The sequence below is a fragment of the Gallus gallus genome, chromosome 5 (assembly GCF_016699485.2).
Source record: "Gallus gallus isolate bGalGal1 chromosome 5, bGalGal1.mat.broiler.GRCg7b, whole genome shotgun sequence".
Lineage (NCBI taxonomy): Eukaryota > Metazoa > Chordata > Aves > Galliformes > Phasianidae > Gallus > Gallus gallus.
Window position 1 is genome coordinate 7,909,926 of NC_052536.1, and position 21,331 is coordinate 7,931,256.

Consider the following 21,331-nt stretch of genomic DNA (forward strand, 5'->3'; position numbering starts at 1 on the left):
AGGCTGAGGGGAGACCTTGTTGGTATCTTTCAATATCTGAAAGGCGTGTCAGCAAGAGCAGGGTGGGTCTCTTCTCACTGGTGACAGGACGAGGGGAAATGGCCTTAAGTTGCGCCAGGGTAAGTTTAGGTTGGATATCGGGGGGAAAAAAACTTCTTTACAGAAAGGGTGGTTAAGCACTGGAATAGGCTCCCCAGGGAGGTGGTTGAGTCACCATCCCAGGATGTGTTTAAAAACCGTTTGGATGTGGTGCTCAGGGACGTTATTTAGCAGAGGGTTGTTAGAGTTAGGGTACTGTGATTAGGTTGTGGTTGGACTTGATCTTGAAGGTCTTTTCCAACCTGAGCTATTCTATAATCTTAAAAACCTTTTTTAAGGTTGATTTCATAGGAAAGAAGGCAAAGTCTCTTTGAGTAGTATTTTGCTTTGTTTACTTGAGAAAAACATATATGAAGAAATTTTTTTGGTGAAGTCCTCAGATTGTTGGGCTGATCACTCGGGAATGATTCATAACAAATTAAGTAAAATGGAAATTTGTAGGCTGTGAAGAGCATTCCAGGAAATGTGATCTGGTGTTTGACGAAGCAACATTAAGCTTTCCTAGTTCATTTGATATATGTTTCTGTATCTACCATAAAAAAGAGTTAACTTTAAGGTTATAAATATATTCAAGCTACATATCCTAAGATTAAATATTAAACATATATTTACAGTTAATGACACTTGACAGGTGAAAGATTGTAGTTACATTTAATTGCATTGTTGGAGACGTATAAAAGAAGGAAAAATATTACCTCTCAATTTACTGTAATTCACAGACACTGGAGAAAAAGCTGAAGGGCCATAAGATATAAAAGAACCAAAATGAAAAATCAGAGGCATTTGCAGGTGAAAGTGAAACTAGGAGAAAGATGGGCCAAAGGCCTTTTGATATCTGGATGACTCATGAGAAGTGGGGAGATTGAAGAGAATATTTAGGGATATCCAACTGGAGAAAAAAAGGTTCTTTGAGAATAGTAGGGTGTCAGGAAAGAGGGTTGAACAGTGAACTAGGAGGACTGTGGAAGCTTTCTAGAAAGCTTTACATTCTAGTGTCTAGAATGTAAATTTAACTGAAAAAAGTCTAAACAGCCCAGAATTCATGAAGGCCGTCTAGGTCCGACTCCACACAATGTGGATGTTGCAAGCAGTGAATTGTTTTGCTCTGTTTGTGTGCAGGCGTATGTGAGAACAACTTATTTAGGAATCACGAGAGCTTTCTCTGCAAGTTTGGAGCAGAAATAGAAATTATGCATTTGAATGCAAGGGTTTAATTGTTTATGGTTGGGCCGCTGCAGTAACTCTAAATTCCTGTCACTGAAAGATGCATGCAAGGAATTTTCTTGTCAGCGACAGCATTAAGATAAAGCATCTGACAGTATCCTAACACTTCAGTTGAAGGTGGCTGAAGAAAAGAACACCTTAAAATATTTTGGGGGCAGCTATTTATGTTTCTCTCCCAAACTTGTTCCCTGTGCAAGAATAAAAGCTGCAAAGCTGTAAATAACTGGGAGTATTTGCACCAGAAGCGGTGAGCCGAAGATACACACAGAAGGAGCAGTTGGAAGAGAAAAGGGTATTTGTTTCCAGTGCTGAACATGGAAGGCTCTATTAGTTAGCTGCCACTGTCATAAACGTCACCGTTACGAATGCAAGTGGACTGCTCTGTCAAGAATGGGGGGCAAAAGAACAACTATTCAGAGGCAAAGAGTATGCTGGATATAGAGGCTGGATGAAAATCAGTAGAACAGTCTGGAATAGAAGAAAGGGTAGCTAAGTGATATGTGAACTGTTAAAGGATGCTGCAGTAGGAAATGGGTAGGAGGCAAGAGGCAATCAGAAAATTGGCGGACATGAAAAGAAGAGGAAAATACAGAACAGTCATGGAACAGTGAACGTGAATGAAAAATATAAGGGAGTTAAGGCGTGAAAGAGGGAATAGGAAAATCTCTTATGTAAAAATGATTATATACTGTTTGATCCACGGAAGTATGGTCATAGTGCATGGTCTGTAATGTCTCAAGAAAATCCTTGCTGCCTGCTCAAAGGAAAGCCCAGCTAAAGTAGAAAAGGCCTGAAAAATCCAAAGTGCCCATGGATTAAGAGAAGCACCAACAATAATGTACCATCAATCACTTTTAGACTGTAATTTTTCCTACATATGTTTGTAGATATACTGTTGCTTCTGGCATCTTCTTTCACTGTGTTTTGTTTTCTGGGGAATCCATTCCTGCAGGGTAGGTGTGAGATGGCCCATGTTTCCCCAGAACAAATCTTGTTTAGTTATGGTCTGCTGTCTCAGCTAATCTTGTCAGCTGCTTTGGGACTGACCCCAAGGTCAGTGCCCCAGGTACCCAGTCACATCGGTGGAGATGGACAGAAGGGGTTGCATTTAATGCACAAGAGTGGACTTGGTGCAGGGAGTGCCAGCTGTGACACAAGCTGATGACTTGTTTCAGTTTTTCAACTCCCATATTTAAGCTAGCGTTATTAAAACTAAAGCAGATGTAGGTTCTGAATTCTTCTCTACAGGAGCTCTGTGCCAGGTACGGGGAGTTTCTGAACTTCCAGTCTCAGAAGAGAAAGAAATGGAGCTGTGTACAGCTCATGTATATTGATGCATGACCTTGATGCTTGCGTTGCCAACGGCAAATGGAGAATATTTGAAGTAAGATTTGAAGAACAATCTACTGAGAAAGAGAAACCTTGGCAGTACTGTAATATAAACAAGCACTAATGCCTGCTGTGAGACTGAGGCCTTTAACTCTGTTTTTCTAAGAGATAAAAACTCCTCAGACCATCCTATATCTAAAATAACTTTTCATATAATAGTACAGAGTTGGCAAATGCTATGCCTTTTGTTTACATTTGAGATATTGCTCAGAAATGCTAGATGCATAATTCAGTACAGGTTTGTAGCAGTCTATTTAACAAGCTCATTCCTTGCCCAGAAATGAAGTGGCATAAGAAGACTGTGGTACCTTTTGTGATCTCTTGAATGAATAACATGCAGTGTAAGTTGTGCATGGGTCAGATTACTGGAGGAAATCTCCAGTAAATTTTGCGATGGTGTATGCATATAATAAACTGAAATTCATTTTTAATACTGATATATATACGGTTCAGATTACGAGGGCCCTAACAAAAGACACCTGGTATTTATACTGAGCAGGAAGTAAATTTTAAACCACTCAGTGTTTCTGAATACAGTTTCCATGTTTTCAGTGTTAGTCTTTTAGCTCAGCTCTGAAACGCGTTGCTTAATGGTATTGAAGTAGGTATGTTTTAATATGCACTGCAGAGTATTTCCATTTGTGAGAAATATACATTTTAATTGACCAACTAGAAATTCAGTGCTGGAACCAAAAATAAAATCATTTTTTTTACCAACTTGTTCTGAAGAATGAAGAATTTAGTCTCCAAGATCTTTTTCAGGGCAAATCTCATCTTCTAACTATAGTTGAATAGGGTGATATTCATTAAACATTTGAAATAAATAGTGAAGGAAACTTGGTGTGGATTACATAATGAATTTAGATAAATGTCTGTGAAGATAGTAGCTTAGTATAAATCATGTGAGTAGTTCTGTTTTGATTCAGGCCTGCTACATATATAACATCAAATATTACATTGTTTAAACGGGTTAAAACCAGCTAATTCTGAGCTGTGATGATTCTGGTGGGCTTGCTGAAGTAAGTTATTTTTGGCAGGAAAGTAAGCAGATAGGACTTGAAGATTCACAGAGAGCTTATTTTTCTGTTTGTGTAGGAAACAGGAAATGAGAAGCAACGTTACAACTCAGGGTAAGGGTAGTGTAAAAGAACAAAGATGAGAAAGGAAGATTAAAACCTATCTCTCCTCAGGAGAAGACATTGGGTCGATGGAAGAGCTTATTTGGTTTAGTAGAGATTAAAGGAATATTGTCAAAAGTTGGGATTGTTATCTGGAAAAGGTAACAACCGAGCTCCTTGGGGGAAGTTCTCTTTAGTTCTCTTATACTTTTCGAAGTCCCTTTTTAAAGCATTGTTCCAGTTGATCTTTATAGTCGTGTCACCTAATTTTTGGAAAAACTGTGTGAAATTTTTTGTAGTAATGAATTTTGTTTTTGATTTGAAATATAATCATAATGATGTTTATAGATTTCAAATATTTGTGCTAATGAATGATATTAAATCTATTATTGAGGACGAAGTAAGCCATGCTTATGTGGTTTTTATATAATGTTTTCACTTGTATTTCAGCCTTGGTACTGAATTTGTAGCCACTGAAGTTATGAAATTAAGTTAAAAGTAGAGAAAAAGGCTAGGAAACCTTGAATTTGAAATAGATTTTGAAAAATTCGAGGAAAGAGTTACATCACTGTATAGGATATTCTTGAATTTTTTAAAGGGATTGCAAAGTCTTTTAAACTAATATCTTTACTAACTTGTAAAACTAAATATCTTCTGTTTCTGATCAATTGCACGGGAGTAGAGGATTTCTACTACTAATATGGGGAGTTAAAGAAATATTTTTTCCTCTGTCCTCTCATGAATCCTTATTTTTGGTTTTGGTTTGTTTCTTTGTCTAGTCTTTGCTGGGAACTAAAGATGAGAGACTGAACATGCTCCACTGTAGTTTCTAGAGAAAAATGTCAGGATCCTGTTTGTTTTCCCTCTGTGCTTGGCAATGCCATCTGGCTTGCAGTTGTCAGATTTGAAGGGAGAAATGAGGTTTTTTTTTTCCCTATCTCTTCTCCTTGTTTAGACTGGCAGAGGCTGTTGGGATTTTTTTCTATGTTCTTCTGTTTTGTGGAGTGAAGTTAATTTCCTGAGCTCAGTTCACCTGTTTCACTGTAGTTACTTGACAGTGCATGACCTACAGTGTCACTAAATCACAGAATTGAAGGGCTTGGAAGAGACCTCTAGAGATCAGCGAGTCCAACCCCAGTACTAAAGCAGGCTCCCCACAGTAGGTTGCAGAGGAAAGTGTCCAGTTGGGTTTCAAATATCTCCAGAGAAGGAACTTCCTATGTTCCAGTTTGTGCCCATTTGCCCTTTGTTCTGTCATTGGACACAGCTGAAAAGAACCTGACCTCCTGGACTCCCACGCTTTAGGTATTCATATGCATTAAGATCCCCTTGTTCTTTATTTTTGTTGAATGCATAAAGGCTTTTTTCATCTTCTATACTTAAGATATACATTATAAGATCAGAGTGTTTTATCAACTATTATGGATGCATGAACAGAATCTATTGCTGTTAAATATTTTGGGGGGTGTAGTGTCTACCATACTAAGACTAATAAGACCTCAGGGAAATCTCACCTCAGTGATCAAGGAAGTCCCTCCTACCATATGCGTTTTGGTGCAAATTTTCTGTTAAGAAATATCTACTGCAGTCTTAAAAGCAACAATATCAGTATTGTGCTTTAATTCTGAGTATTTTTAAAATTTAGCTTTGAAATTTACATGCTATTTGATAGTTCAGGCTATAAACTCTCAATCTGGTTTATATGACTGCGCCATAATAGCACCATACTGTTTAAAGCCACATTTCTTGGCAAAGGAACTAGAGTTCCTGGGCGAAAATATTTGAGGATCAGTGATCTTGAAACTATTTCCCAAAAGGCATTCAGAATCTAATAATCCTAACATTTTTACTTTTCAGTAAGATCAAAGCACTCCTAGCATTTCAAATACCTTTCTGTGTGATTTAGAAAGTGAAGATTAATATGTAAGAGTAAAGGATTTCAGGTAATTGAATATGAATTACATTCTGAATATGCTACCGTTAGATGTTTGAATGCCAAGGACGTTGAACGTTATGTAAGTGATAAAAAAAAATTCTCATTAATTAAAAGAAGGGATTGCATGATGATGAATACAGCATATTTTAACACAGAAAAGAATGCAATTCTTGAACTTGTTATACTGCTTTCATTTGTGATGATATGGTATTAGAAAGATGTGGTATGATAGAGGTGTTTTGCTTGTAATAAATGACTACCTCAAAACTATGTAAGGTAAATCTGGAAAACAATTATGGACTCAGAGCAAGAAGACTCATCAGAGAAAATGTGTAGCAGATGTTTAATGTGGGCTGTGATGTGACACAGATGTTTCTCTTAATTTTTCAAAATATATGAACGCAGTAACATATGTTGTATCAGGTAAGAATAAACGGCTAGTGCTGTACAGCTGTCCTTGCTGAAGGATAGCCTTTCTCACGTGATTATATTTACAATTGTATTACAATAGGGCTATATACTAATGGGAAGATTTGGCCGCAAATCCAAAAGCCATATTGCAGCTATTGTAATGTTGAGGTTGTCTCATGTATGTCTGCCCTGTTGCACTTCCTGCTCACCCTCAGGAAAGAAGCCAACTGGATGCGAACCAGCTTTTGTGGGAATAAGAGCCTAATCTGTGTAGGGGTCACATTCCATTGTAAAATATGTATGGATATATCGCTGGGAGTCATTACCAACATACCATACTTCTTCTTGTGCTTTATTGTGTATACTAGCTCAAGTGGAAAATCAAGTGACAGATTAATGCTGTGCATCTGCAAAACCCCTTTGAGAGGAGCAGATGCTGTTGCCCATAAATCTAGACCTTTGAAGAGGCTAACAAGGGTGAAGGTGAAACAAATGCTATGCTTATTAACGTATTACCACAGTCTGCAGGGATTGATTCTATTCTCTGCAACCTACAGGTTATTTTCAAAGCATACTGCTGAAATCTATTTTGGAATTAAAATGGGGCTAGGATGGGGAGTACTGATATTTTTATTCTTGCAGAATAAATCAGCTAGTGGAGAGGAATGACATTTGATAGCTGGCTTTTATGCACTGTTACCCTAGTAGGTTTTGAACCCTTCCTGTCTGGATTCTCGTGGTTTTGTGCACTTGCACACTGTTAATGTGTGAACTATTTGTCTCAAATTTCTTGCCTTATAACTCATTTCTTGCAAACTTTGGGGTTAAATTGCAATAATTTTGTCAGTTTTTTCCTCAAAATGTGTGATTTGTGATAAAATCGCTTAAGATGCGCAGTGGTTTCCTGTATGTGTGTAAGGATCTCCTGAATCAATCCAAACATTGGAAATGAAAGAGAGCCTCTGGTATTCTGTGGGATTTTTGAGTATTTCTGACTGATGGTTTGCCAAGGCTCATTCAAGATGAATTGGCTGGGTTGTATTCATGGGCTGTGACCCATGCAAGAAAAACTAAGGAAATTATCTGTGCTTGGTTTAAAACTTAAGCCCTTCGCTCATATTACTTAAAGAATTTTTTGTGAAGGGGTATGTTACAAACAGATTACTAAGCACTTTTAAGCAGCTATCTGCTTCTGTTGGTTACCTGAACCAACTATTATCTGTTGTAGTGGGACAGACCCACTTGTGAAGAAGCTTCTGTTGCTGAGAGAGAAACCAGGTTATGAGCTGAAGGGTACAGATAAAAAGGGAAAACAGGAACCCTCCAAACAAGGAGGAAAACCAAAAGCAGTGAGCTCTGTGGCTTAATGTTCAGACCTCAGTACCTAAGAGAAATCTGGGAAGTCAGTCCTGAAGTCAGCTATTCAGCCTGCTGGTAAATGCAGCAGAATTGCAGTTACTAATGAACTTGATAGAGGTGCTTGTCTTTAATTTTTTTTTTTGCAGTCCTTACAGAGGAAAGAACAATAAATATGTAGTCCTATTTGTTATGCAGAACTTTGTGTCACCTGGACTTCCAGTAGTCCTGAATTAGAGGCAGACCTGTGGAAGGATGTATTTTGTCTCATTGTAGTGCTCCCTTTGGTCCCACCTGCCTGGAGAAGAAGAATTCTAGCTCTCTTGTTTATATGGCTCAGGTTGGCAGTGGATCAGTGACAAGTTGCACTAGATGTATGGGCCTTTTAGGGCTTCTTGAAAGCTGAAGAAAAACATTTGTCATCAAAGTCCAGTTTCATAGGATCTGAATATGATGAGCAATCAAGTGTGTTACATGATTACGTATTACCTCACTTCCATTGTCTGGAAGGAGTACTCTTCCTGCATCTCCCACGTTATCGTATGCGAGGAAGTCCTGAATTCAGTTTTCCAAATCTAATATTAAAAGAATAGTGCTGTCTTTTCTTCCTTTGTTTTCCATAGGCAAAAGTGTGTGTGTCCTCAGTGTAAAATGAGTAAGATATTACAAATAGCTTCTCAGTAATGCATAGATGTTTGTCTTAAAATGTAAATACGTGAGTAATGTTTGTCAACATGGAATTGCAGTCAGAATGGTAATGAAATACAGTCCCATTGGACGCAGGTAATTGACAAAGTGGAGTTGTTTTTCAATTAAATGCTTTCCCTGGCTGGTTTGAGGAAAGTAGGAAGGATTTTAAAACAAATGTAAACTAATATACACATTAAGTAATGGATTAATTCAATGCATACTAGTAAATTCTCACTAGTAGAGAGCTGTTAAGACTGCATGGAGAACTTTGATTATAATGAAGTCTCTATGCTCATTTTGTCATCCTTCTTCTTCTTCCATGATCAGATTCATTGAAGATTTTTTCATTTTCCTGCCCTTGTGTTGTTGGGAAATGAAGTAGGTCCCAGGTGGTGAAGTAGTGATCAAATAGTTTGTTTTGCATAAATTCTAACGGTACATCAGTTTATCTGTATGCTTATGTTAGCCAAGTATATTCCTAATTAACTACTAGTAATTTGCATGGTAAATATCTATCAGTATTGGGCAACTTCTAGGTCATGTATGACTTTCTACAACCTTACAGAAGAGTGTGCAGAGGACATTTTTGAAAGGTTTATCCAGTATATCATTAGAGATAAAGTAAACAAAAAACTTTCACTTGAAGATGTGGAAGAATCCAAGTGCATCACAAACTTCTGTGACCCAAGAGTACATTTCATCTCTGTATAATCCTGACTGTGTTCTGCTGATGAGTCCAACCTAATGCTTTGTTGCCAGTGAGTTTCCTCTGACAGATAATTTGATCAGGGATCTATATTACTATAGAGCACATGGTCCATTTCTTTGTTTCTTAATTAAAAACAGATTTTTTAATTTTTTTTTTAGAAAATGTTGCAGAAAACCTAGTGGGACCGAATGGGAGCTTGTAATACAGGAACTCACTGCAACCTTCTGTGGGTCTCAAAACTCAGAACAATAAAAACCTCTGCAGATACTGTAAAGCAGAGTAACAAAGAAGAGCCAAGTCACCTTGACTGGAGGTTAGTAATTTGCAACTAGATATAAATAGAACCTGAATTTTTATTGTGCCACCTGGGTCTAATAAAGTGCTTTATTTTCCAAATAGTAATGTTTAGTATGATGTTAAGCAAACCCCACCCCCTCAAGAAATTTTTCAGAGAAGTACTTGGCTGTTTTATTCAATAACTGTGGCTTTTGCAAAATGTTTGCCTATATTTTTTTCTGAAGTATAACATCATATTAATAGTTTTAAAAAAGTTTGAATGAGAGAGCTACAAAATTGAGTGTATTATATGAGTTCCTTAAGTCATAAGTAAATTTGTCTTCCTGCCAAAGTATACCAGATTCCTCATATAGGCTTGTTGGCTTTGGCTTTTCACTGCCTCACTATTTATAGAGTCACTTAAGCCTGCAAACAGTGTTTAAAATGCTACTAAATCAGTACAGCTGTTGAACCATACCACTGCTAACATAGGAGTGTGTAACTTTACAGTTGTGACAGTGGAGCGTTGGGTTGTGTAATCATTATTTTAGTAAGGATGTTACATCGTACAATGGCCTCTGACTTACAGGAAGTGGGATAATGCTACCTCTTTCTCCTTCCCCAGTGTGAAGTATAACTCATGGACTCCTTGTGCTGGTTGGATGTTCTCTGTGAGGCTGTTCTCTGTTCCAGTGGTGGCTCTTTGCAACTGAGAAGGAATGGGATGCAGTGTTTCTGTATTCACACAGTTTCTCTTGGCGCTGAACACTGCAGATGAGAAGTGTAAGTGGAAAAGGAATTTCCTCAATGGCAAAGGGAATTCCAAAGTAGAGTAAGGTTGAGCTAGTTGATTGTCAGCTCTTTGTTGCTTTATTCTTTGTTGGTTGCTTTGGTATTGTTCGTTTTATTTGTTTGTTTTTCTCCCAGGCCAGAAATCACTCCCACACTATTGAAAGGGGCCAGAATTTAATTTACAAGTCTGATTCAAAATTTGCTGAGGTCAAAGGAAATCTGTTACATTTAATAGGACCCGAATCACATCTTAAAAAAAAAATGCTGTTGAGGAGTTCTAAGACAGAGCAGTAAACGTTTTCTTGGTTATACATCTACTTTTCATATATCGATCACTGAAACAAAAACAAAACAAAACAAAAATATCATTTATGCCACCTCTTTCAGTTCCATGTTAACTTTATCTCAAAATACTGCGAGCCTAATGACCGTGTGAGATCGTGCTTTACCTGCTGCTATATGATAAACTGAGGTGGTACTTTGTCACAGGGGATATGCATTAATAGTTACTTTGGGAAGACGTCCTCTGCAAGAACATCCTTTCTGATACAGAATGAGTCACAAGTACGACTGGAATTTTGTAGCCTGTTGAGCATACAATCCTTTAACTATCCTTGGGCTAGAAACTGTTTTCTTCTGATGAAAATTTCTGCGCCAGTGACACTGCTAAGCTTCATAATCACAATCAGTAAGAACTTGGTCAGTTTTTATTGGCTGTTGATATTTAGTTATAAAGGTCTCCCATGGAACCTACATGCACAAGAAACCAAACGGTAAGATGAAGCCTTGTATGACAGTGTAATGAACAGTCACTGACACTGGTCTGCGTCAGCTTGCCTTACAAAAGGAAAGTGCTTCTTAACTCAAGCAATATAAATAAAGTCTTTTTAAAATAAGAAAAAACAGTTCTGAGCTTGCTCTTTTTTGAGAGAGGGAGGAAAAAAAAGAAACTTTAATACTCTCATACTCTCAGGCAAGACAGGCTTTGGTTAGTACAATGTGGCAAAAGTGCATTTAATTCTGCCTTTAGTAAAAGTGGGCTGTATAGCTGTCAAGTTGTGGCATGTATATGAAGTGCTGAGTAAAATCATTGCTGGGAGTGACAAAATTAGTATGCTAAAGGAGACGAAAGAATGCAGATCCATCAAGTGAACCTGTTAAAATTGTGAAGCAAGTTTAAAACAGTACAGATGCCTTGACCATCTGCTGAGAATTGTGTGGACATAATTGCACAGAAGAACTGTCGTTTCATTTTTTTTTAGTAAAACTCATTTTTCAGAAAGTACACAGCCGAAAGAAGCAGCTTTTCCCGCTATCCAAAGTCTGTATCCTTGAAATAGCTCTGTGTTCTTTGTTCACCATTCGGTTCCAAACAATCTGATTTATTCTTTGCTCTTTTGTAAGGATTTACATCTAGCCTGTCCTTTAGAAATTGGAGCCTCTTGTGGTTTAGGTTGGCCAAACTATACATCAGATTTTATCTCAGAAGTACTGCAATACTCTTATCTATAATGCCTTCAGGGCTTTGTTTCTGTGGTTTGTATCACTGGAACCATAGGCAGAATTATGTCTTTACATTTTGTGGCTGCTTGTCCATTTATTTATTTTTTGACGGAGTGTGGAATGATGGGAACATTGGAATGCCTTTAAATGCAGTCAGAGCTGGAGAAGAAACTGATTTGTAAATAGAGAAGCTTTAACTGAATCTAATGAAGGCAGCAGACATTTTCTTATGCTCAAGCACACCTTAATTGATAATTTTTGGTAATAAATTTATAAGTAGCTACAGTAAATTTCAGCCTCCATTTTAAAGGAGGGATTTTTCACTCTTAGCACAAGCACAGTTTTTGTTAGAAGCTCAATGTTATGTGGCAGGAACAAAGTAAATATCCCGTGACTGGCCTCCATTGAATGATTAAATGCTCAAGTGAGGAGCATTTGCTGTAGAGTGTTCTGAGTTACTCAGTATTGTGACTCTGCATATTTGTGATTGTATAATGAAAACACTGGAGATATGTGGGTAAGTAGGTAAAATAGGATTGTCTATCCCAGACATTCTTATGTTTGTGATTTACATTTGTTATGAGTGAGTTTTGATCTTTGTGTATTTCTCTTCTGGGATCAAATATTTGCAGAAACTGATGTTTTTTTCTATTTAAGCATGAAAAATGAATTAAAAAAAACACAACAAAGCCATTTAGAGAAAAAATAAAGCTGGAAAAAATGGCTGGGTTCACTGAGAGATGTTCAGGGTTTTTCTTATTTTAGTGTTTTTGCACTTTTTCTAGTGTTACTTTAGTTTAAAGTCGTAACTTTATCGATTTGACTCTGGCATACTAAAACAGATATATAGGCATACATGTATTCTAAAGAATTTCTTTCTTCTAAGATTCAAAAGTGCATGTAGCTATGAAGCAGTGACTTAAGGTTCTGTTTTTTCTGTTTTCTTTTCCTTATGTTATTTGTGCAGTCATTGTCCTTTTGTACCTGGCATGTAAAAGTTGCATTTCAGTTCCTTCTGCAACATGAAGAAAGCTGCTTTAAATATTGCATGTATGATATTATTGGGTTATTTTGTTCGTTTTACTGAAGCAATATTTTCTGTAATGTGCTAAAGGAAGAAACAGTGAACGTAGGAAAAGATATCCTGTCAGACTTGTTTTCCACACAGATGTTTGTTAATACCAGTGAAATAGACTCTCATATCATGCATGTTTAGTGGCTTCAGGAGTTAATCTGAGTGCCTAGTTCCAGTATTTGAAATTTCTGCTCAGACTTCTTGTAAATGGTGGCCCTTTTTCAGGAAGGAAAGGGATGCTGTAGCTCTGCACTGTAGCTGGGGCTATATTGCCAATGTAAACTATCATCTTGGTAGACTGTGCTGACATTTGTCCTCAGGTCTGTGGATTGCAGCAGGTATGTTTATAAGGTGGTAGCTGTGTTTTTTGCTGTTTTGTTTCTCCAAAATCCCTCCCAGCTATGAAAACTTTCTGATAGGTATATGAAAAGCCAAAGTAAGCAGTTGTAATTCCTACTGAGGATATTATTGAAATGAGAAAAACACAAAAGAAAAATTGCCACTAGTTCTCTGGTAAAGCTATATACATTGCTTCAGCTTTTGAGTGACTGGCTGCCACTTTTTGCACCTTTGAACACTGAGATCTGCAGGCTTAGCATTGAGTGTTGCCAAACCATGTGGATATGTTTTCCTTTCAACTGTTCCCAAGGCACCTGAGATGTCACAGGTGTTGGTGTTCTCACCCATGAGCTCTATGTGTGCCTGCTGGGGATATTTAGCAGGTTGTTCCCGGCTCTTCACCCGGAGCTGCTGGGAGCTGGTGCTGCAGATGTGAGTGCTGAGCAGCCTGCTGCTGTTTGTTTTGAGCATCGCAGGAAGATTCATGAAGAACTGCTCTTAAGCAGACTCGCTCCATGAATTCTTAAGGAGACTGGGCTGCTGAGTGCTGGGGCTTTGCTCCTTGATATGATGCTGTGTGAAGAGGTGCTGAGGCTGGTATAAACCTGGAGATAGCTTGTGAATGCCCCTCTTGAATTTTGGTAGAGCAACAATAATCTGGGCTGAAGTGTGGTGTAAGAAAGTGACTTGAATACTGTGAATATTTGTTCAATGAGTGTAAAAATTAGCTCCAGTGACTCTGGGAAAGTAAAGAATGAGCACAACAGAAAATCCATTGTGATGCGATGCGCAGAACAGTCTGGAAGCATTTAAAAGGTTTCTGCGGGATGACCAGTGTCGTGTTTCCTCTGCAAACATTTTGCAGGAAATTAAATGAGTATCAAACCATTTGGGGGGTGGGGGGGAAATAAATTGTAACATTCATCATCCTTATAGATCAATAAAACAGAAAACCTTGCCTGTAGAGTTGGTTGCATCATAATGAAGCATAGCAATGCATTAAATATAGCTGGAAAATCTAAAAACAGTATGTCTGTGACAGGTACTTAATCTTATTCAGCATTATAGAAAATCATAGAAGGAAGGGCAAAAATCTTTTAATATAAAGCGTCTTGACACAAATCTGCTTGTATGTATAAACAGTCTCCTGGGATCTCGGGGCAGAAATGGTCTGAATCGTTCCTCTTTTTCTGCCTTATGTGTCTCCATTATTTATTCCTCAAAGATAATTAGTGTGCCATTTGTAACTAGTCATTTAGATCCAGGTGCATTGCTGTAGTACAGGGATGTTTGGAGTTCATGTTAACCATTGAAAAAGACTTGATAAGATCCTTGTCTTATCAATTATGTTGTCAATATTTTGTGAAAATGAGATTTTAATCAGATTTTAGTAAAAATTTTCACAATTTTTGAACAGCTCTAAATACCACATTTATAGTTACGGCTTACCTAAGGTTATCAGGAAGTGCATTTCATGCTTGAAGTAGTTTCACTGCATGCAGAGCCAGATGCAGCCCCAGTCTAAATGGGAAAATACATACTCGCATCTGTATCTTATGTTTTTGTGAGCACAGGCTGCGCTTCTTGATGAAAAGGAAGGGGATGAAAATTTGCTTATAACACCCCCTGGTAAGCTTCTGCCTGATCTTATCAGTCATGGGCCAGGCTAGGGATACAGCTTCAGTTCTGATTTTGAGATTGCCTCTTGTTTTATTTTCAGTACTTGGGCAGACATTCTTGTCCTATTATATAGCTTTTTTTTTTTAATAGAATCACAGAATGGTTTGGTTTGGAAGGGACCCTTAAGATCACCTAGTTCCAACCCCTATGCTATAGGCAGGGACACCTCCCACTAGACCAGGTTGCTTGCAGCCCCATCCAGCCTGGCCTTGAATGCTTCCAGGGAGGGGACATCCACAGCCTGACTGGGCAACCTGTGCCAGTGTCTCACCACCCTCACAGTAAAGAATTTCTTTCTAATATTTAGTCTAAATCCACCCTCTTCCAGTTGAAAGTCATTTCTCTTGTCCTGTTGCTACCTGTCCTTATAAAAAGTCCCTCCTCAGCTTTCCTGTACGCTCTCTTTAGGTACTTGAAGACCACTATAACGCTCTCCTGGAGTCCTCTCTTCTCCAGGCTGAAAAGTCCCTGCTCTCTCAGCCTGTTCTCACAGGAGAGTTACTCCAGGCCCCTGATCATCCTTGTGGCCCTCCTTTGGACCTGCTCCAACAGCTCCACGTCCTTCCTGTGTTGGAATTCCAGAACTGGACGCAGTACTCCATGTAGCTTCTCACAAGAGCGGAGTAGAGGGCCAGAATCACCTCCTTCGACCTGCTGGTTGCATTTCTCTTGATGCAACCTGGGGTGTGGTTGGCCTTCTGGGCTGCAAGTACATGCTGCAAGTACACACTGCCAGCTCATGTTGAGCCTTTCATCAACCAACACCTCCAAATCACAGAATCACACAATCACAGAATGTCCTGTGTTGGATCTTTGCCCAACCTGTATCTGTGCTTGGGATTGCCCCAGCCCAGGTGCAGGACCTTGCACTTGACCTTGTTGCAGTTTGTGAGGTTGGCATGGGCCCACCTCTCAAGCCTGTCCAGGTCCCCTCTGGATGGCATCCCTTCCCTCTGGAGGGTCAACTGCACCACTCAGCTTGGTGTCATCTGCAAACTTGCTGAGGGTGCACTTGACCCCACTGTCCATGTCCCCTGCAAAGATGTCCCAGCACTGATCCTGAAGAAGGCCATTTGTCACTAATCTCCACTTGGAGATTGAGCCATTGACTGCAAATCTAAGCGTGACCGTCCAGCCAATTTTTTATCCAGTGAGAGGTCCATCCATCACATTCATTTTTCTCCAATTTCATGACCAGGATGTCATGCAAGACAGTGTCATCTACTTCTTTTTTCCCCCCAGAAACAATTTCCAGCACAAAAATATTCTAATGCTTTCAATCCTCATTATTTAGATTCCTGGAGCACAGCTTTAATTAAAAGTTAGAAAATATACTCCAGAAAGGATTCTTGGCTGCAAAGACCTCTTGCAGATATGCCAACTGCTTAACAAGTGCTTTTTGTACAATCTCAAGGATGTTATTTGCTGGTTACCCTTGGAGATACTGCACCAAGTGGGCTATTGTTCTGATCTCATACTTGAATTCTGGTTTTTGGTTCTAAGATATCTTGCTAATTCTTCCATTGCTGGTATGGAAGCAGAGTGGGGGCTTTGAATTTGATACATTATCAACAGCTTTTTGACTAGTCGCTATCTAAAGTGATTTCAGTTGTCTTTCTACTAATCTTGATGGCCAAAATCTGTGCTAAGACTTGGCTTTTTGTTTCATTCTGGTTATGACTGTTTTTAACCTTGTCTTCGAAATCGGTGTACTTCATAGCTATTAACCATGGCATCATTCCAAGTTACGTGTTATGACACCTTCTGTGTGGCTTCTGATGCTCTTTTTCCAGTGTGATGGGAGCTTCAGTTTCTCTGCCAGTATTTTGAGTCTTATTTTAAGCTTCTTCCTAAAATTCAAGTTTAAATTCATTATTTTGTGTTTATCTGACAGGATTGAAAAACTGTAACTGTTAATGTTTAGAAGCTAAAGCTGCTCTTGAAGACTTTTGTTTAACTAAACCTTCCTCTTTTCATATTGATCTCTTCAGAAACGTTACCTTCGTTCTCCCATTGTTCCTAGTATTTTGGGATTTCACTGGAAGGTTTGCTTTTCCTCCTTTTTTATCTCTGATTTCCCAGGAGGTAAGGTGGCATATTTTCATCTGAACGATATACCAGAAATTTGCTGATGAGATTGTGGTATTTGTGCTTGTGCCTTCCCGCAGGGATTATTTTTGAGCTAGAGGTTTCTAGATCAAGTTACAGAATAGGCACCAGATGGTCTGGAATTATTCTTTAACAATCTATAGGTAATTAAACATTCAGCAAAAACTACTCTATTTTTAAAACAGAACACATTCTTGTATAAAAGCAGAACATGGAGTTTTAGCTTACTTTCCATAATTTATATCTTTGCTTTTGTTTCTTAACTATTTTTCTTTTTCCTTAGTATCCTCTTTTCTCCTGTGATACAGAGGCTGGCAGCTGCCTTGTATGCCACTTTCTCATCAAAAAGAAATGAATATTATTTTTGTGGGCTATAGTTGGTATTGGTTTCTGTTTGTGCTTTTTTTTTTTTAAATTTAGTATGAAGAATAGCAAAATAGTGATGTCGTCTGCACTTTCAACAGCAGCCTCTGCTTGCCAATTGATATACTGGGACAAGGAGAGAGGCAGACCTGTTCCCTAGCATTGTGTTATGGAAGGTGAAGCAGATTGTAGAAATTGCATTAATTCACTGTTATGGAACCAATTTCAGGGTAAAATACAATTGAATTATATTCTGGCTTAGACTAAACAGTATCTTGAAAATGCTATTCTCCTGATTTAGGTATCTGAATGTGAACTACTGAAGTTGCTACCTCTGTGGAGCAAACCTTCATAATCGCTAATGTTTGAAGAAGTATTTCAGCCTGACAGTACAGATAGTCTTTCTGACTACCTGTACTCAGAGGTGCATATCAAAGAACATAACAGTCCACAGGTCTCTCTAAGGGGACAGATTCTGGTCTTTAACAAACAGATCAAATCAGAGTTCTCAATGACATTTTTTTCTGTCACTTAGTTAAATTAGTATTAAGTAATATCCATTATTAATTAGACAGTGGATATTATTAAACAATATTAGTTGTTCCATTCTGGAAGCATTGTAATAGAAGTGCCTTTACTCTCGAACTGAAGGGTCCCAATGCAGTAGATGTGTTTTTATAGAAACAGTAAACTTTCTTCCTATTTCTTAGGCATACCTGAAGATTGTTCCAAATACTATAATTATTGTAATTCCTTGAAAAATGTTTGACTCAGATTGTGAGCTTGTGATCTGATTGAACAAAACATTAGGCTTCTGTGGTAGTTATGACCATGCTGTTTATACATTTTGTTGATTAGGAGCCAGCATATTCTTAGCTCTTAGGATTAAGCTCCAGAAGCAGGTATTGGATCCATGTTATACTGCAGTTTTTCTACAGAAATGATGAGATGAATTAAGTAAATATCTACAGAAACACTTAACAGTGAATTATTAATATCCAGAAGCCAGTGTAGTGACTGCTGTCTAGCATTCTGCTTCTAGAAATTTAAGTCTCTGTGGTATTTTGCTGTACTTTAAACATGGTGTGCTCTAGGAATAACTCCATAGTTTTGGAATTTGGGCATATGATCATCCCTCAGAAATTACCTTAAGGCATCTAGAATTTTTCTTAATCCTAAGATTTTGATTTTAATGCTACACCTTATCTTTTGCTGAAGAGGTGTCTCTTACCAGTATGAACTATTTTTTGCTGAACCTGCATCAGTTGTTTTTATAGAGTCAGAAAATGATACAGAAGAACGCTAACAAAAAGTCTTTGAAACAAAGGCTGTTTTGTCTGACTGCCACTGCTGTTCATGGTAGTATCAGCAAGGATGCAGCCTTAAAGGAAAACAAAGGAGAGGGAAAACTTGGTGTTTAACTCTTTTAGGTCACAACTTTGCAGGGGCATCCAAGTAACTTCTACAAATAAGAGCAGGGTACTGCTGAGCCTGCCTTTTTGGACAAAGGCTTAAATATGTATTGGATTCTGAATGCAGTGTTACCACTGAATTCCCTTAGATTTCCTGCCTTTCTGAAGTTGGACATATGTCTCTGTTTTAAAGAAATGATGCTTAAAGAAAAATTCCTTTGTAAGTCACTGGGAAAAGAGAAGTTACCTTTCAGCAGTCTTTTATAAGGTGCTGTTTAAAGCATATTCAAGTCACTGAAAGACCACCTGCTGGCTTGGAAGTCCAGAGGCTACATGCTGTACTGGGAGTTCTGTCAGGTTTGGCTGTGAGAACATATTTAACTGGAAGGAAAGTGAAGTTTGACAGTAACTGGAGGCAAATTCAGACACACAGAAATAAGCAATGCGTTGTTTTCAGTTTAACTGAACAGGAGCTTTCTGTACGGTTCAAACTATGCCTTGTTCAAGTTGCTTTTTAATAAAGTTTTGTTTTAATAAAGCTTTGTAACACCTTGAAAATGCTAGTTGGGAGGGACCTGAAAATTTATGATTCCTTAGCCTACAGCAAATCTTAATCATTGATCTTTGGAACAAATTCTGTTATAAATAAAACATAGCAATGATATGTTATGAAGGCAGAAAAACTTTCAGTAATGCAGTGCCAAAGCAAAAAGTTAAGTAAGGTTTTGTTTACTTATCTATACTTATCTGGACTTATCTAGTCCAGACCTAATTTATTTGTATTGATTGTAAAAGGAAATCTGCATCCAGTATGCTGATGCATGTACAGTAGCAGATTTTCAAATAAAGGCTTGGTCTTTTCTGTTTACACATGCCCTTTAGGTCTGTGGAGACAGCCACTGTTCCACTTTACAAGTGGGCTGTCTCTAGTATTTATTTTTAACCATTATTCTCTTTTTTAAAGCCACAGCAATACTTCAAAGTACATGATTGCAAAAAAAGTTGTTTGGCTGTGCCTGCAATGTAAATGCTTAGTTATAAGTTAAGGCCTGTAAGAACTGTGCCTTAAATACTATTAACCTGTAAGTGCTCAGGGAGAAGTGTGGTTTGAACAGAATGTAATTCTTCAAAATACAATTAATTTATGATACAGGCATGTCTACATCTGTAGCTCAGGTGAGTTTTAGTAAGAGAAGGGCATTGAAAAGGAAGCAAATTATTGGATAAGTGCTTAAATTCATTCTGCAAGAGTTATTAATGGCACTGTACGTGAGTATCAGGCAGTTCACATTGGCTTTACATTTGTATCTGTAGTAGAGGTACAGCTGAAAAGGCCTTAATATTTGCAGTGTGTAATCCTAATGAGTCTTATGAGGAAAAACACTGCGAATTTACATTGTTAATGTGATTTAGAAGGCAGAGAAAGGTCTTAGGAATTATTTGTTAAAATCAAAACAACGGAAAGATAATGCCGGAGAAGGTGTTTGTAGAAAAATTTCACTTCTTGTGGGTGTTAAAATATTAGTGTATTGGCTGAGACATTACAGTAAATCTCGGAGGGTCTGAAAGTCAGAAGCGTACTGTTGAGATGTGCTTGCAGTGAAGCAGTAAACCCTGGTTATTTCTTTTTAAGGTCAAAACTGTGTGTGGCATTAACTTTCCTTATTTCCATTGGCATTGAAAGAAGAGATGCAAATCATCTACAGCTTCCAAAATTAGGTACGCCATTACTATCTCCTAGGTACTTGAGCCTCTCCTATGACTCATTTGTAAGTATTGCTGTGCATCTGTTCACATTAGTACAAATAGATCCTGTATTTCATTCCATTGCTGATGAAATTCAGGAATAATTCAATTCTGCTTAATTCCAAGCAGAGTGTGTGTTTTAGTCTATGCACCATTATTTCAGCCCTGCTATGAGGGGAGTGGCAGCTCTGCAAAACTCCCTCTGAATGAGCAGTGGATAAATACTGTTCACCTGTGGTGGAACTGAGCTGTATTATCTTAACTGCACCTTCATCCCAATGATTAAAATTACATCTACCTTACTGAGTAGAATGAGGCTTAATAGCAGTGTGGTTTAAAACATGTTCCTGATATAATGTACAGAAACAACAAAAATGAGGAGTAAAACAAATGAGGAATGTTTCCTCTTCTTCCTTTCTCGGGAGGTGAGTTTCTTTAATCATGTTGGGGAATTTTGATCAGTGTCACCTGGCATTCCTCTTTGTGGAAGGAGTCCCACATGTGAATCTGCAAAACTTGTATGACCAGCATTTTAACTGTGCTCGAAAACGAGCCCTCTGCCCAAAGACCCTGAATTCAGTTATCATCTTGGTCACAAACTGTCCATCCAGATTTCCTGAAGATGATTGATTTGCTTCTCTGAGCTGGACTGATTAGAACTATTGGTCACAATTTAGGCGAAGGTGGATGTTCAAAATGGTTGCTCTGGTTTAAGAGAGCAGAAGTGTTCTGCTGTTGATTCACAGAACAACATTGCCATTCTGTACTTTTAGTGAATGTTTAAATGATGATCATGCATGGTGAGCTGCATGGTATCCTAACGGTTGGTTAAAAACATTGGTATAGCTTAACCCTGCTGGAAAGGGAGCAACGGACAGTAATTGCTCTCACTTGCCCTCAAAAAGACAAGACTATGGGAAAAAGCATGCCTGCTTTTCCCTTCTACAGTCCATATCCCTTCTACAGTTGTTAGAAACAAACAAAAAAAAGTGATATCTTTACAGTAGTTTCATATAACTTAATTCTGTGTTGTGTGGCTTTTTGCAGCTATTTAGCTTTTCTGAGTCAAATAGTTAAATGTAGAACTGAGCTGAAGTTACTGAA

At 38.1% G+C, this 21,331-nt stretch overlaps 1 protein-coding gene across 3 annotated transcripts in view; it reads left to right on the forward strand.

Moving 5' to 3' along the window:
* GALNT18 (polypeptide N-acetylgalactosaminyltransferase 18) overlaps positions 1–21,331 on the forward strand; it is a 298,270-nt gene that overhangs the window by 17,204 nt on the left and 259,735 nt on the right. For all 3 annotated transcript variants that reach the window (XM_046941603.1, XM_046941602.1, XM_046941604.1), the window contains 2 exons: positions 9,091–9,245; positions 9,834–9,991. The gene's annotated coding sequence lies outside the window, so the exon portion shown is untranslated. The remainder of the gene's footprint in view (positions 1–9,090; positions 9,246–9,833; positions 9,992–21,331) is intronic.